The sequence below is a fragment of the Megascapheus bottae genome, chromosome 12 (assembly GCF_031878675.1).
Source record: "Megascapheus bottae isolate mThoBot1 chromosome 12, mThoBot2.hap1, whole genome shotgun sequence".
NCBI lineage: Eukaryota > Metazoa > Chordata > Mammalia > Rodentia > Geomyidae > Megascapheus > Megascapheus bottae.
The window spans coordinates 49861327-49875065 of record NC_143520.1 but is presented as its reverse complement, the minus strand read 5'-3'; the positions used below and the strand labels follow the sequence as shown (position 1 = coordinate 49875065).

The 13739-nt window shown below is 44.5% G+C and overlaps 1 protein-coding gene across 1 annotated transcript in view; it reads left to right on the top strand.

The window, feature by feature from the left end:
• Window positions 1–4180: 4180 nt before the first annotated feature.
• Window positions 4181–13739, top strand: part of Clasp1 (cytoplasmic linker associated protein 1) — a 237997-nt gene continuing 228438 nt past the window's right edge. Inside the window, exon 1 of the mRNA XM_090342974.1 lies at window positions 4181–4265. The gene's annotated coding sequence lies outside the window, so the exon portion shown is untranslated. The remainder of the gene's footprint in view (window positions 4266–13739) is intronic.

The window sequence follows — 13739 nt, the reverse complement described above, 5'->3', positions numbered from 1 at the left end:
TAAAAACTTAGAGATAATTGTGAAACTTTATGAGACAGAAGACAGTTAGCCCTCCTCTGTGTGGATCCACATCTGTGGATCTAAACACTTATTAATACTCAGAAAAAATGTATCTATACTAATCATAAAGACATTTTTTGTCACTCCCTAAGCAACATAGTATTAATGACTACTTATACTGTATTAGGTATTAATCTAGAGATGATATGAAGTAAACAGGAAGTTGCATGTAGGTGAGATGTAAAGATCCTACCTTTAATAAGATCCTTGAGCATTTATTTGTGTATTTAGATATTCATGGTGAGAGTACCCCCTATAACCAATCTTCTATAGATACTGAGAGAAGGCTGTAGTTATGGAGTTAATGTTTAGGTATGATAGTAGCATTGGTGTTACATTTGTCAGAAATGAACTTTTATCTTTTAAATATACTAAAAATACCTGCAGATAAAACAATTTTAATTATAACACTGTCTTTTGAAATACCATACATCTGCTCTGTACAAGCTTCTCTCTGAAATTATCTTTTTTTTTTTTTGCCAGTCCTGGGCTTGAGCTCAGGGCCTGAGCACTGTCCTTGGACTTTCTCAAGGCTAGAGCTCTACCACTTGAGCCTCAGCACCGCTTCCGGCTTTTTTCTATGTATGTGGTACCAAGGAATCGAACCTGGGCCTTCATGCATGCTAGACAAGCACTTTAGCCACTAGGCCAAACTCCCGGCCCTGAAATTATCTATCTTACTTCTTTGATTTTACTCTTATCACTTACTTAAAAACTTATCTTTGTGTTGGGAGCATGGTCTAATGGTAGAGTGCTCACTTAGCATGCATAAAGTCCTGGGTTCAATTCCTTGGTACAACAGAGGGGAAAAAAAAGGAGGAAGTGGTGCTGTGGCTCAAAGGAGTAGAGCTGTAGCCTTGAGAAAGCCCAAGGACAGTGCTCAGTCATTATACAAAGGGACTGAGTCAACAAATCAGTACAGTAGTACAGTTCATTTTTGTCAGCATCATTCCTTCTATTGTTCTCCCTCCATCCCATCACTCATTTTTGAACTCATACCATTGGCTTCTATGTTCACTACTCCAATGTCATACCTGACAGTTAATCATACTCTATTTGCACCTCAGAATTAGTCTTTGTGTGTGTGTGTGTGTATGCTGTAATTGGAGCTTTAATTCAGTGATTTGCTTTGCCTTTCTGGATCAAGGCTGACATTCTACTACCTGAGGCACGCCTCCACTCCTGGCAGTTTGCTGGCTAACTGGAAATAAGAATTTCATGTACTTTCTGTGTGTGTGTATGTGTGTTTGTGGGTCATGGGGCTTGAACTTGGCCTGGGCACTGTTCCCTGAGCTCTTCAGCTCAAGGCCACCACCCTACCATACCCTCGAGCCAAGCCCTACTTCCCATTTTCTAGCGGTTAATTGGAGATAAGGGTCTCAGGTCCTTTTGTGCTTCAGCTGGCTTTGAACCTTGATCCTGAAATCTGTCTTCTGAGTAGCCAGGATTATAGGCCTGAGCCACAGCACCTGGCTTTCTGCAGGGTTTTGAACCCTGATCTTAGGCCTTCTCAGTAGCTTATGATTACAGGTGGGAGCAACAGGAAATCAACTGGCCCAGGACTTTCTAATGACTTCCAATTTTAGTAAAAGTCAAAATCCTCACAATGGTCTGTAAGAGCCCACACAATTTGGTTTGTTACCTCTCTGACCTCATTTCCTACTTCTGTCCACCTGTACTCAGTTCCTGGTAGTTTGGCTTCCTTTCCAAAGATGCAGTAGGCATTTTTTCCCTGCCTCAGAACAACTTCTGCATTTGCCATTCTTTCTCCCTGAATGCTCCCCTCCCAATCTCTAATGACTATTTCTTGCTGCCTCCCTTCCATCAGCTATCCTCTAAGTGGGTCCCTCTGGTCCACTTAAACAAAAACCTTTCCTCACCCTTGGCACTTCTTGTTCCCACTGCTTCTGAGCATTTCTCCTGTTATATTAATGTATTTCACTCATGAAAAAAAAAAGAAGTACCTCATGGGTGAGGTTAGGGAATTTTTTCCTGTGTTGCTGAGCATTTGGCATAGTTGGTACACATTATTTTTAGTATAGGAATGCTGTTTACAATGTACTAGTATTTTTATGCCTTCTTGTTTAACTAAAACTACATTCCCTCTCTTCTCCCCCCCCCCCCCTTTTTTTTTGCCAGTCCTGGGGTTTGAACTCAAAGCCTGAGCACTATCTTGCTCAAGGCTAACACTCTACCACTTAAGTCATAGCACCCACCACTTCTGGCTTTTTCTGTTTATGTGATACTGAGGAATCAAACCCAGGGCTTCATGCATGCTGGGCAAGCCCTCTACCACTACGGGCACATTCCCAGCCCCAAAGCAGGTTCTTGGGAGTACATCCACTCTTAGTAAACAAAAATGTGAAAGTAATCACACACACACTGTCATAATATTTAGCCTTGAAAGGGAAGGACATTCTGAAACATGCCACAACACAGGTAGGTAAATATTGAGGACATTACATTTTGTGAAATAAACCAGTCACAAAAAGGCTAATTACATATATATATATATATATATATATGAGGTACTTAAATCCAGACAGCAGACAGTAGACTGGTGACTAGGGTCGGTAGTAAACAAGAAATTGCTGCTTAATGGGTGTAGCTTGCTTCGCAAGATGGAAAGATACTGGAGATCACACAACAATGTAAATGTATTGGACTATATAATAAAAATGGTTTACAAGGTAAGTTAAGTGAATAACAGTCATTATTTTTTAAGAACCCTCTTTATCCTACTTAGCAAACTTACCTTCCACCCTTGTTTTTTACAGTTCCTTTTCTTGAGACTATTTTCAAACGAGAGACACTCATTTGTCTCCCAGTGTAGCAACTCAGTCCAGCCTGACCTTTCAGTGCAAGGTCTCTGAAGTGATCTTCCACGCTGTCTCATGCATGGCGACAGGGCTGCTAATGTCCCCATTATCCTTTCTAGCTCCAGTCGGGGCTGACCTCCTTCCGGACATTCCCGGGTCTTCGCGGCGGCCCTCCAGACCCATGGCTTTATTGTTTCCGTTTCGCCTCTCCGCCCCGGGCCGCGATCCTTGAGGATTAAATGGAATCACCGCACCGCCCTCCCTCCCCCAACCCCGGGCAGCCCCAGCTCCACCCCCCCGCTTGCACATCCAGCAGCGCGCGGCTCAGCGCCCGAGAGTCCCGGGGGAACCAGCCAACCTAGCCCTCGGCGATTGTCGCGGCGCCGTGCACGCTTCCCCCACGAAAGCGTCCCGGGTCCAGTTACCCGCGAGCGAGCGTGCGCAATCGACGCGGGGCGACTGTGTCTTGCGGTCCGCACCGCTTTCCGGGCTTCGAGCCGCGCTCTCCCGAGCCCCAGGGTGGGAGCCCGAGGGCGGGGAAGTGAGGGGTGGGGAGGGAAGGCAGCGTCGCCCGCGACTGAAGAACGCTCCGAGCTGCCGAAGCCCCCACCGGCGCGCAAGGGGCTCCGCTGCCCGGACGGCGCAGGGCCGCAGAGGCCGCGTGCTTCCGGCGCCGGAGTCCGCGCCGGCGCGCACGGTCAGGGGCGGGGGCGATTGCCGCCCGGCCGGCTACGGAAAGCCGCGCCGCACAATTTCCTGTCAAAATCGCCGGCTGGAGCGCGGACGCCGTAACCCAGAAGTGGAACTGTTTCCCTCAGGTATCAGATACCCCGCTCCCACCCCACTGGAGGAAGTTCCGGCCGGCCGGCTCCGTCCACGCTCTCCCTCCGCCGCCCTAGCTGTCCGCCGCGGTACCCCGCTTTCTGGCGCCGTGTGCTGTGGCTCGCGCGCTCCTGGTCTAGCTCGAGTTTTGACACAGCTCCCTCAGGGACCTGATGACACCCTGTACCCCTTCCTTAAAGAACTTTTTTTTTAAACCCTACGGATCCCCGTGAGGGCCAGCTAAAGGCTCCCACATGGAGGCAAAGCGCCGCCGGCAGCCGGCTCCCCCAGCCGACGCTCGCGCGTCGGCGCCTGCGCGGAGCGTCACCATAGAGAGGCAGCCGCCTCTCTGGGCTCGGCTTACATTCTCTCTCTATGGTCTAGCGGGGTCGATGGCGGTAAGGGGAATAAGGGAGCTCGCAGTGCGCAGGCGTAGTCGGCTGCTCGCCTTTTTTTTTTTTTTTTTTTTTTTAATCCCCGCACCAAGCACTTAACCTCATTGGGGTGGAGGAGAAGGCGGCGGCTGTCCGGTCCGCAGCGGCAACTGTAGTGACTAATGGGGCTGTAAGTACCGGGTGGGGACCCGGAGGTCTTAAAGCCTAGACCCCTCGAGACTCTTCCCCCTTCCCCCGCGGCGGCGAGCGCGGGGTCCGGGCGGGGGCGAGGTCCAGCGCTGTCACGGGCTCCGGGGCGCACTTTTGGGGGGAGGGGGCGGCCCTGAGGTGGAAGCGGGGCGCGGAGCGGGTGGCGACGGTGGCTCGTCCGGTGGCTGCACCGTGGAGGGAGGGGACGGGCGGCGGGGGTCACCCCGCCGGGCTTTGTGTGCCCCTCTCTCAGACCCCACCCCGGGCGGGCCCCCTCCAGACCGAGCCTCCCCTCCGAGGGGGAGAGGCGAGCGACGCCCGGGCGGCGTCGGAGGAGAGTCCGGCTCGCCGGGGAGGGGGCCGCGAGGAGCCCCGCCACAACTAGTACTGGGCGAGTGATGGGTGTGGAGACGGATCCGGAGCGAAGGGGTGCCGGGGAGTCGGGCGGCGGGCGGCCGGGGCGCCCGGCCCGGCCAGACAAAGCCTGGGCCAGCCGCTCGGAGTGGAGCCGCCGGCCCGGCGGGGTGCGCGGGGTCGCGGGGGTGCTGGGGGGCCGGCGGCCCCTTCCCGAAGCCGGGGAGGCGGATCGGTGCCGGGTGAAGCCCGTGCAGCCTCCTCAACTTGCCTTTGTTGTTCTTCGGGGCCGGCAGAGACGCTCGGGCGAAGATGAGTGTGTGATCTTGCACGTTAGTCTGGTCGGGCACAATGGAGCTTAACCCAATCTTCGCTTTTCCTTTTCTTAGCTGCTCGGATGAGTGTGGGGTTTTCCAGACTCTAACTTATTACATAATGTTTTTTTTTTTAAATAGTTGCGTTTATTTTTAAAATTAAAAAAAAAACAATCATTAGGTGGAGCCTAAAAGCATGTAGTGTTGCATCCGGGTGAATTTCTGGATAGTAGGGGCTCGTTTATTAAAGACTGACCTTTTTGTAGAACCTGTGAGTTCTTTAAATACGATCCTTTAATTTGTAGATGTGGCACTGAGAGTTTAGCATTCATTCTCTAATCCTTTGGGAGGCAGTGACGAGGAGTCAGGAGCGACAAATAGTTGCATGATGCCATGTACCTTGCACCATTTTCAGGTGCCACCGTCCGGTATCAACATTGGCCTTAGAAATTGCTTTATTATTGTTTATTATTATTATTATTATTATTATTATTATTATTATTATTATTATTATTTCTGAGCTCTGTGTTTGAGGCATCCTAGACAGAGGGTTCCATTTGCTCATGTAGGCAGTGTGAGAAGAGTAACATTGACGCGGACACCATAGCGATAAGGAAAATAACACAGTACCCAGAGTACTGAATATTATTTGGCTTTCCCCCTTGCTAAAAACGATTTAAAATTTGATGAGTTGTTTGCTTATTCATCTTTGGAAAATTGCCTGATGGCACTTACTTGGTCACTCAAATCTGACTTATTGTTTATTATTAGTTTAGATCTTTATAAATTTTCAATTCATTTCATTGTTGGGAATCCAACCCAAGACCTCACACATACTAGGCAAATTCTCTATTACTAAAAATATGCCCTCAGCCGCCTAAAGTTTTACACATTTTTATCAAGAAGTTTTCAGCTATAGCTTTTAATTCCCTTTAGCTACAGGCTAAAAACTCCTTTGATGAGACTTCCTTGGTGGTGTGTCAAATACTGTATCTCCATGTTATAACTGATGTGGCAGACTTACCAAAAGCTTCTATCAAATATATGTCACAGTTTGCATTAGAACTGAAATTCCAGATCTAAGTGTGTCAAGTTTTTGAATTAACTCATAGATTCAAGGTTTTTTGGGGGGTGTTTTTTTTTTTTTCATGTAAAAGAGGTAAGCATGTTTTTGGTACCAATAGCAAGCAAAAATCAGAAGCATGGGTGTGTTAAGGCTCCAGTGATTACTGAGATAGACTGTCTTTTAAGTGTAGTTCAGCTGGTGGGATTTTGCTTTTTATAGAGCAAGGTTTTATCCTTAAAATAGTGTACATAGGTGGGGAGAAAATGGCCAGAAGAACACTAAGTTTATTATTCAGATGTTTATATTTTGTTTGGATTTATTTATTTATTTTACCTTTAGTGTTTTGTTAATTCTCTTTTCTTGAGAGTAGCTCAGTGTCATGACTTAGAAGTTAGCTGTGAAATCATTTTTTGGGCTTGAGATTTGTTTGAGATTCCCATTCTTAGGCATCTACTTAAAAATCAGTTGTTATTTTGTAGCACTATTGGAAATGTAACTATTTAGGGTATTAGGCTCAGAGCTGAGTTTTAATAGCTTGTCAGTTGTGATAACTGCAAGTCTAGATGTCAAATTAAGTAGTGGGCTGTCAAAAAACACGTGTTTAAAAATAATTTATTTACGACATAATGTTTTAGTACATAGATTACTATGTATCTATGACATGCAAACCCTTAGCCTAATTTTAATTATGTTCTAAAATCTAAATGCCAGTGATTGTATATAGAGATTCCCTTCTTGAATATTTGTTAAACATCATTTGAAATATGATGTAAAACTCAATGATAAATTCTTTAATAAAAAATGAAGTTTCTTGAAAAAAAACAAAAAACACAATCATTTAAGAGTCTTGAAAAGAAGGGCCTATTAGTCTTAAAAATAAAAAAAAATGAGAAAGAAATCATTCAGACACAAATTATTTTGTTTATTTATTTTGCCAATCATGGTGCTTGAACTCAGGGCCTGAGAACTGTCCTTGAGCTTTCTCAAAACTAGCACTCTACCACCTGAGCCACAGTGCCAGTTTTGGCTTTTCTGTGTATGTAGTACTGAGGAATTGAACCCAGTGCTTTGTGCATGCTAGGTGAGCACCCTACCCCTAGGCCACACTCCAGGCCCAAATTATTTTATTTTTATTATTTTATTTTGAGAAAGGGTTTTGCCATGTAGAGTAGGCTGACCTCCAACTCTTGATCCTCCTGCCTTAGCCTCCTAAGACAGGTGTTGACCACAATGGCTGGATGATGACACAATTTTTAATTTGTAAAATGTAGTAAAGGAAAAAATGAACGAAGCCTTCTTTACTGAGTGCCAGCATGATGGCATCCATAAAGTGTGTATCTCAGATGAGCTAGCTTCTAAAGTTCCAGAATTACTGTTTGCTTTCAGCTGTTTCTCACCATCTTGGGGTTTCCCTGTTCCTTGTAGGTGCAGACCATTACTGCTACATGAAATGATTTTCCTCCCCTGATTCTTAGGGCTGCTGTCTTGTACTTACCTGTCCTTTTGGAGCCCCAACAGTCTAGTTCAAATGGTAGAGATTCTTTTATTGCATCTTTGTTAACTTCTGTCTTGTTCCTTCTTGTTTCTGGCCTGGAAGTCTCGCTCCTTGCTATTTCCTGTTGCATACATCATCTTCCTCTTGGCTCAGCTTCACTCCTGGGTATTTTATTCTTCTCAAGATCTTTGAGGGCCCAGGAAGTGTGTAGGATACATCATGTTATCTTCTGTTGTTTACAAGTGATTTGTATAAGTAGTAGAAAGTGTTGATTGTGTGAAAGAAGAAGTATAAACAGGATTTAAGTCTTGGAAGACCTTTCAGAAGTTCTGTAGTCTGTCATCTTACCTTTTGTCACAGCTTAAATTGTTTTCTGTTCCTGGGTGGACCTTCATTGTCAGACATGTTTTAGATTATCAAAATCTAGCGTCCCCCCCCCCTTGTTTTTTTTTGTCAGTAGGTGTTGGGGCCTGAACTCTGGATCTGGGCATTGTCCCTGACTTCTTCAGCTCAAGGCTAGTGCTCTACTTCTTGAGCCACAGTACCACTTCCAGTTTTCTGATGGTTAATTGAAGATAAGCGTGTCACTGATTTTTGTGCTGGGACTGACTTTGAGCCTCGATCCTCAGATCTCAGCCTCCTGAGTAGCTAGGATTACAGGTGTGAACCTCTGCTCCTGGCTCCTTCCCTTTTAACCTGTTGACATTCATTACTCTCTGGAAGCAGCATGAATTGTGTGTGTGTGAACACCTGTTCTGGAGCTTGAACTCAGAGTCTGGGCACACTATCTCTTTGCCTTTTTTTTTTTTTGGCTCAAGGCTAGTACTTTACTACTTAAGCCACAACTCCATTTCCACCCCCTTTTTTTTTTGATAGTTAATTGGAAATCAGTGTCTCAGAGACTTTCTTGTTTGGGCTGACTTTGAATTATGATCCTCAAGTCTCAATTTTCTGAGTAACTAGGATTACAGATGAGAGCCACCCATACATATATCTCTTTCCACATAACTTTCATTTCCTGCAGGACAGTCATCAGGCCTTCTCTGAATTTATTGGGTACATTCTTTACTGAATCCTTTTTGAGTTGGGCTCCAGATACCAAGTGGTACAGTTCAGAAGACATACGTGTTCTCTGTACTAGAGGTGCTCAGAGTCTGGGAGGGAAGGTGACCTTAGCTCAGCTTTATGCTGGTTCTATTGGAAGTATTCAGACAGCCTTAGGTCCTTGTCCTGTGTTATTTGTTTCATGTTAGTGTTGGTGTTGGGAAAGGAACCCTGGGCCTCATGAATCTCTACTACTGAGCTACCCTCCAGGCCACCTTCTAGCGTACGATGTTTTCTTTATGTCTACTTTTAAAGTGTTTTAAAAATGCACTATATGAAACAAAACAGTATATTAAAAAAACGTGACTGGAATATACTGCTAGTTCAGGAAACCTTATCAGTGGTTTCACACTTTGTTGGGCATTCTATCCCTGCCACATACTAGTGCTGTGATTTTTAGCCAGTTACTCTTCCTATTTTAGTGTCTTCATCTATAAAAAATATAGGGATGAGTGGAGTGGAGTGCTGACAGAAGCACCTTTTTATAGCATTGTCAGGATTAAATGGGATAATATGTGTAGCATGCTAGGAAGGCCAAATTATTAAGTGGGTAGGACATGGTAAGATTAGCATTAATAACAGTTGTGGGAGTTACAGTAAGCCAGTCACTAGAATAACTTTAGAAGCTTGAAAATGTAGTTTAACCTTATTTATTACACTTCTTTCATCTAGAGATGTTGCTCAGTTAAGTCTGTATAGGATCTGAGTGGCCACAGTTTTTTTTTTTTTTGCCAGTCCTGGGCTTGAGCTCAGGGCCTGAGCACTGTCCTTGGACTTTTTCAAGGCTAGAGCTCTACCACCTGAGCCTCAGCACCACTTCCGGCTTTTTTCTATGTATGTGGTACCGGGGAATCGAACCCGGGTCTTCATGCATGCTAGGCAAGCACTTTAACCACTAGACCAAACTCCCGGCCCCATGGCCACAATTTTTAACAGTGGTTCTTTTTTCTTTTTTTCCTTTTTTGTGGGTCTTGTAGCTTGAACTCTGGGCCTGGCCACTGTTCCTGAGCTCTTCAGCTCAGGGCTACTGCCCTACCTCTGGAGCCACAGCCCCACTTCCAGTTTTCCAGAGATTTATTGGAGATAAGAGTCTCTCAGTCTTTCATGTCCAGGCTTGCTTTGAACTGAGATCCTCAGGTCTCAGCCTCCTGAGTAGCTAGGATTACAGACGTGAGCCACTGCATCTGGCCTCATATGATTCTTAAGTACCCCAAAGGTTAAGAATTTTCCATTTTATATTAGCACTCTCAGTGACAGCTTCATTTTTACAAGCTTAAGTTTAGAATCAGCTAAGTACCAGATGAATAGGTCCTCTTAAAAGTTCGAGCCATGCCAATAAGAGGAAAGGCATGACCTCTAATCTCAGACGCCTGGGAGGCACACCTAACTTACTCATTTGGAAAGTATCCTAAAAACGTGCCCCCTTTTCATTGAAACTTTAGTGAATGTCTTTATAATATTAGGCAGAATTAACAAATAAAAATGGTTTTTAAGGACTTTTGTAGTCATAATCCTCTTTCTTAGCTTTTAGGTCCTGGGAGGTAGGCAGGGGAGAGTGGGTCAGTTTGTAGATGTGAAACCAAGCTCTACAGATGAATTCAGTCCTGACGGAGCTAGGAGCACAGGGCCTCTGTCTCCTAGCGTAATATGCTTTTCATGTGGACTGCACTATCTCTTAGCTACATAATTTTGATGGCTTTATTGAGGTTGTGGTTCATGAAGTCTTCTGATCTTTTTGCCACGTGAATAGCTGCCAAACCAGATTTCCTCCTTTCTTTTATATATATTTGCTTTTTAAGAACGTGAATTCTGGGCTTTATATTCAAATCTATCTACCAAAATACCTCTTATGGGGATGGGGGGGTGGAGGGGGGAGTAGAACTAACCTCATGATTATCTGTTACCATGATACTTGGGATGAGTATGTCATCACATAGCTGAGGTCAGTGTTTGTACTTTCTACCTTTCTCTGACTTCTTCTAGTAGCTCTCCAGGCAGAATTGATTAAATGTATTTATAGTCTTATTGCTATAATTCTGCAATAATATGGAAAGTTGAGAAATGGGAGGAGGATATCCACATTTATTTATTTATTTATTTATTTATTTATTTATTTATTTTTGTCAGTCCTCGGCTTGAGCTCAGGGCCTAAGCACTGTCCTTGGACTTTCTCAAGTCTAGAGCTCTACCACTTGAGCCTCAGTACCATTTCCGGCTTTTTTTCTATGTATGTGGTACTGAGGAATTGAACCCAGGTCTTTGTGCATGCTAGGCAAGCACTCTACCACTAGGCCAAACTCCCGGCCAGGATATCCACATTTAATCCTCTGAACATTAGTTTTTCTCCTTCCTTCCTCCCTTTCTCTTTTCTTTCTTTGCTTGCCTGCTTGCCTGCCTGCCTGTGCACGCTCTCGCTCGTGCTCTCTCTCTCTCTCTCTCTTTTCTTTTCCTTCTCTCCTTTTTTTGCCTAATGGGTAAAAGGCACGTGTTCTACCACTGAGGTATCCCTAGCCCTGGTGGTATTTTTTTTTGCCAGTCCTGGAACTCAGGGCTTAGGCCCTGTCCTTGGACCTTCTTCAAGGCTAGTGCTCTAACATTTGAGCTGTAGCTCAAGTGGCACCACTTCCGACTTTTCTATGTATGTGATAACAAGGAATTGAACTTGGGTCTTTGTACATGCTAGGCAAGCACTCTACCACTAGGACAAACTCCCGAACCCTTGTTGTATTTCTTAATGTACTTTCCATGACACTCTTATTTCTAAGTGGCCACTGAGAAGCTGAAAGTAGGAACTGTGGCTTAAATGGTAGAGTGCTAGCCTTGAGTAGAAAAGTTCAGGTACAGTGCCCAGTCCCTGAGTTCAAACCCCAGGACTGGCAAAAAAAAAACACATCATCCAAACCAAATCAAAATAAAATAAAACAAAACAAAAACACAAAGTTTTTTTTTTTCCCTGAAGATACAGTGTGAAACTTGTATTAGTCATTACATTAATGTGATGTCTTTTATTTTCTTGCATTGCCAACGCCATTACATTTCTAAGTAGGCGTGTAAGAAAATGCAGCCTTTGCTTGTGGAACAGGCTAGGGTGCTTGTCCACATTAGAATGTGATCTTATCTCTCTTTCTCTCTTTCTTTCTCTCCCTCTTTCTTTCTCTCCCCCCCCCCTCTCTCTCTCTCTCTCTTTCTTTCTTTCTTTCTTTCGTTTGGTTCTGGGCTTGAACTCTGGGCCTGGGCACTGTCCCTGAGCTCTTCAGCTCAAGATTACCACCATATCCCTGGAGCCACAGTGTCACTTCTGTTTTTTTTTTTTTTCTAGCGATTAATTGGAGATAAAGAGTTTCATGGTCGGGCTGGGAGTTTGGCCTAGTGGTAGAGTGCCTGCCTAGCATGCACAAAGACCCGGGTTCAATTCCTTGGCACCACATACATAGAAAAAAGCCGGAAGTGGTGCTGAGGCTCAGTGGTAGAGCTCTAGCCTTGAGAAAGTCCAAGGACAGTGCTTAGGCCCTGAGCTCAAGCCCAGGACTGGCAAAAAAAAAAAAAAAAAAAAAAAAGAGTTTCATGGTCTTTAGTACCTGGGCTGGTTTTGAACCTCGATCCTCAGATCTCAGCCTCCTGAGTAAGTAGGATTATAGGCATGAGCCACTGAGCCCAGCTTCTTATCACATTTTTGTGGCCTATCTTCAATTACTTTTTAAACAGTTGTGTACTAGGACTCGGCATAAAATATTTGGTATTAATAATGTCTGTGGGTGGGGCTGAGGTATCTGTAAATTTAATCTAAATTTTGGAAATGTTCCTTCAAGTATGTCTGAGGCCGCTAAAGTTTAGAGCAGCCTCTGGACTACCTTCCAGCTAATTGTCTTCACAGATTGTGTCTTTCCTGTGGGTAGATGCCAGCTCTGTTATGAACGGTTGCTCAGACATGCTAACAGAGGCCTGTTGTATAGAGAGAATGAATTGTATAGCAGTTCCCTTCCTAATGAAGAGTAGCTGGGTTAGTTCTAGGAACAATCAACCAGTCTTTCAAAGAGAAGTTGAACCGCATTAAAACCACTCCTCCCAAGTCTCCTAGTGGTGCTGTTGGCTTAAAACTTAAGTTCCAGTAAGTCATGGTGCACTCCAGCCAAGCTGTGTTCTACTGAGCTTCTGCTAGGCTCAAGGGGAGCACAAGGATATATTGTCACTGTAGCAACAGCCAATAGAGGACTGAATACTTATCATTGGTCATTTGCCTGGGTGTTAAAGGTATTCTTGAGCCAATTTTTATAGCAACATTTAAAGGCAGGTGCATTTTTCTTTATATAGTGAGAGGAAGCTGAGGCTTAGAAGAGGTGAATAATCCATGATCACACAGCTGCAGAGCAGCAGCTCTTAGCTTTCAGATCTTCAGCTACATTTGCTCCTTCCTACTCCTTTCTCCCTTCTTTCTTTCCTACTTTCTCTTCCTTTTCTCTTAGCTCAAGGTGTTCCTCCTTAACAAAAAGTTAGTAGGCTGCTTTGGGAGAAGTCTGTTCCCAAGGACCCCATCTGATAGGAGTAATGTTAAGAAGTACAAATAAATGATGACCCCAGTCACTGTAGACTGGGTCTACAGAAATCTGTCATTGGAGCTGCAGGCAAAACTCAAGAGGCTCTGGCTGGATTCACTCTCCAGTACTGAAAAAGTAAAACAAAACATTAATTGATATATACAGATGGATTTGTCACAATGAAACTCCTTTCTTCATGTAATTACACTAATTAAAAACAAAAACAATCATATACTGATTAAAAACAAAGATCTACTTTCAGATAATGCAGGCCACTGAAGAACTGATGGAACTTACTTTCTTGTTTTTTTTCTTTTTTTTTTGGTCTGTTTTGGGGCTTGAACTCTGGGCCTGAGCTCTGTCTCTGAGCTCTTTAGCTCAAGGCTAGCCCTCGACCACTTTAAGCCCCAGTGTTATTTCCAGTTTTCTGGTGGTTAATTGGAGAGAAGAGTCTCAAGAACTTTCATGCCCAGGCTGGCTTTGAACTGTGATCCTCAGATCTCAGCCTCCTGAGTAGCTAGAATTATGGGTATGAGCCACTAACATCAGGCTAGAACTTTCTTAAATCTTGAGTTGTATGCAGTTT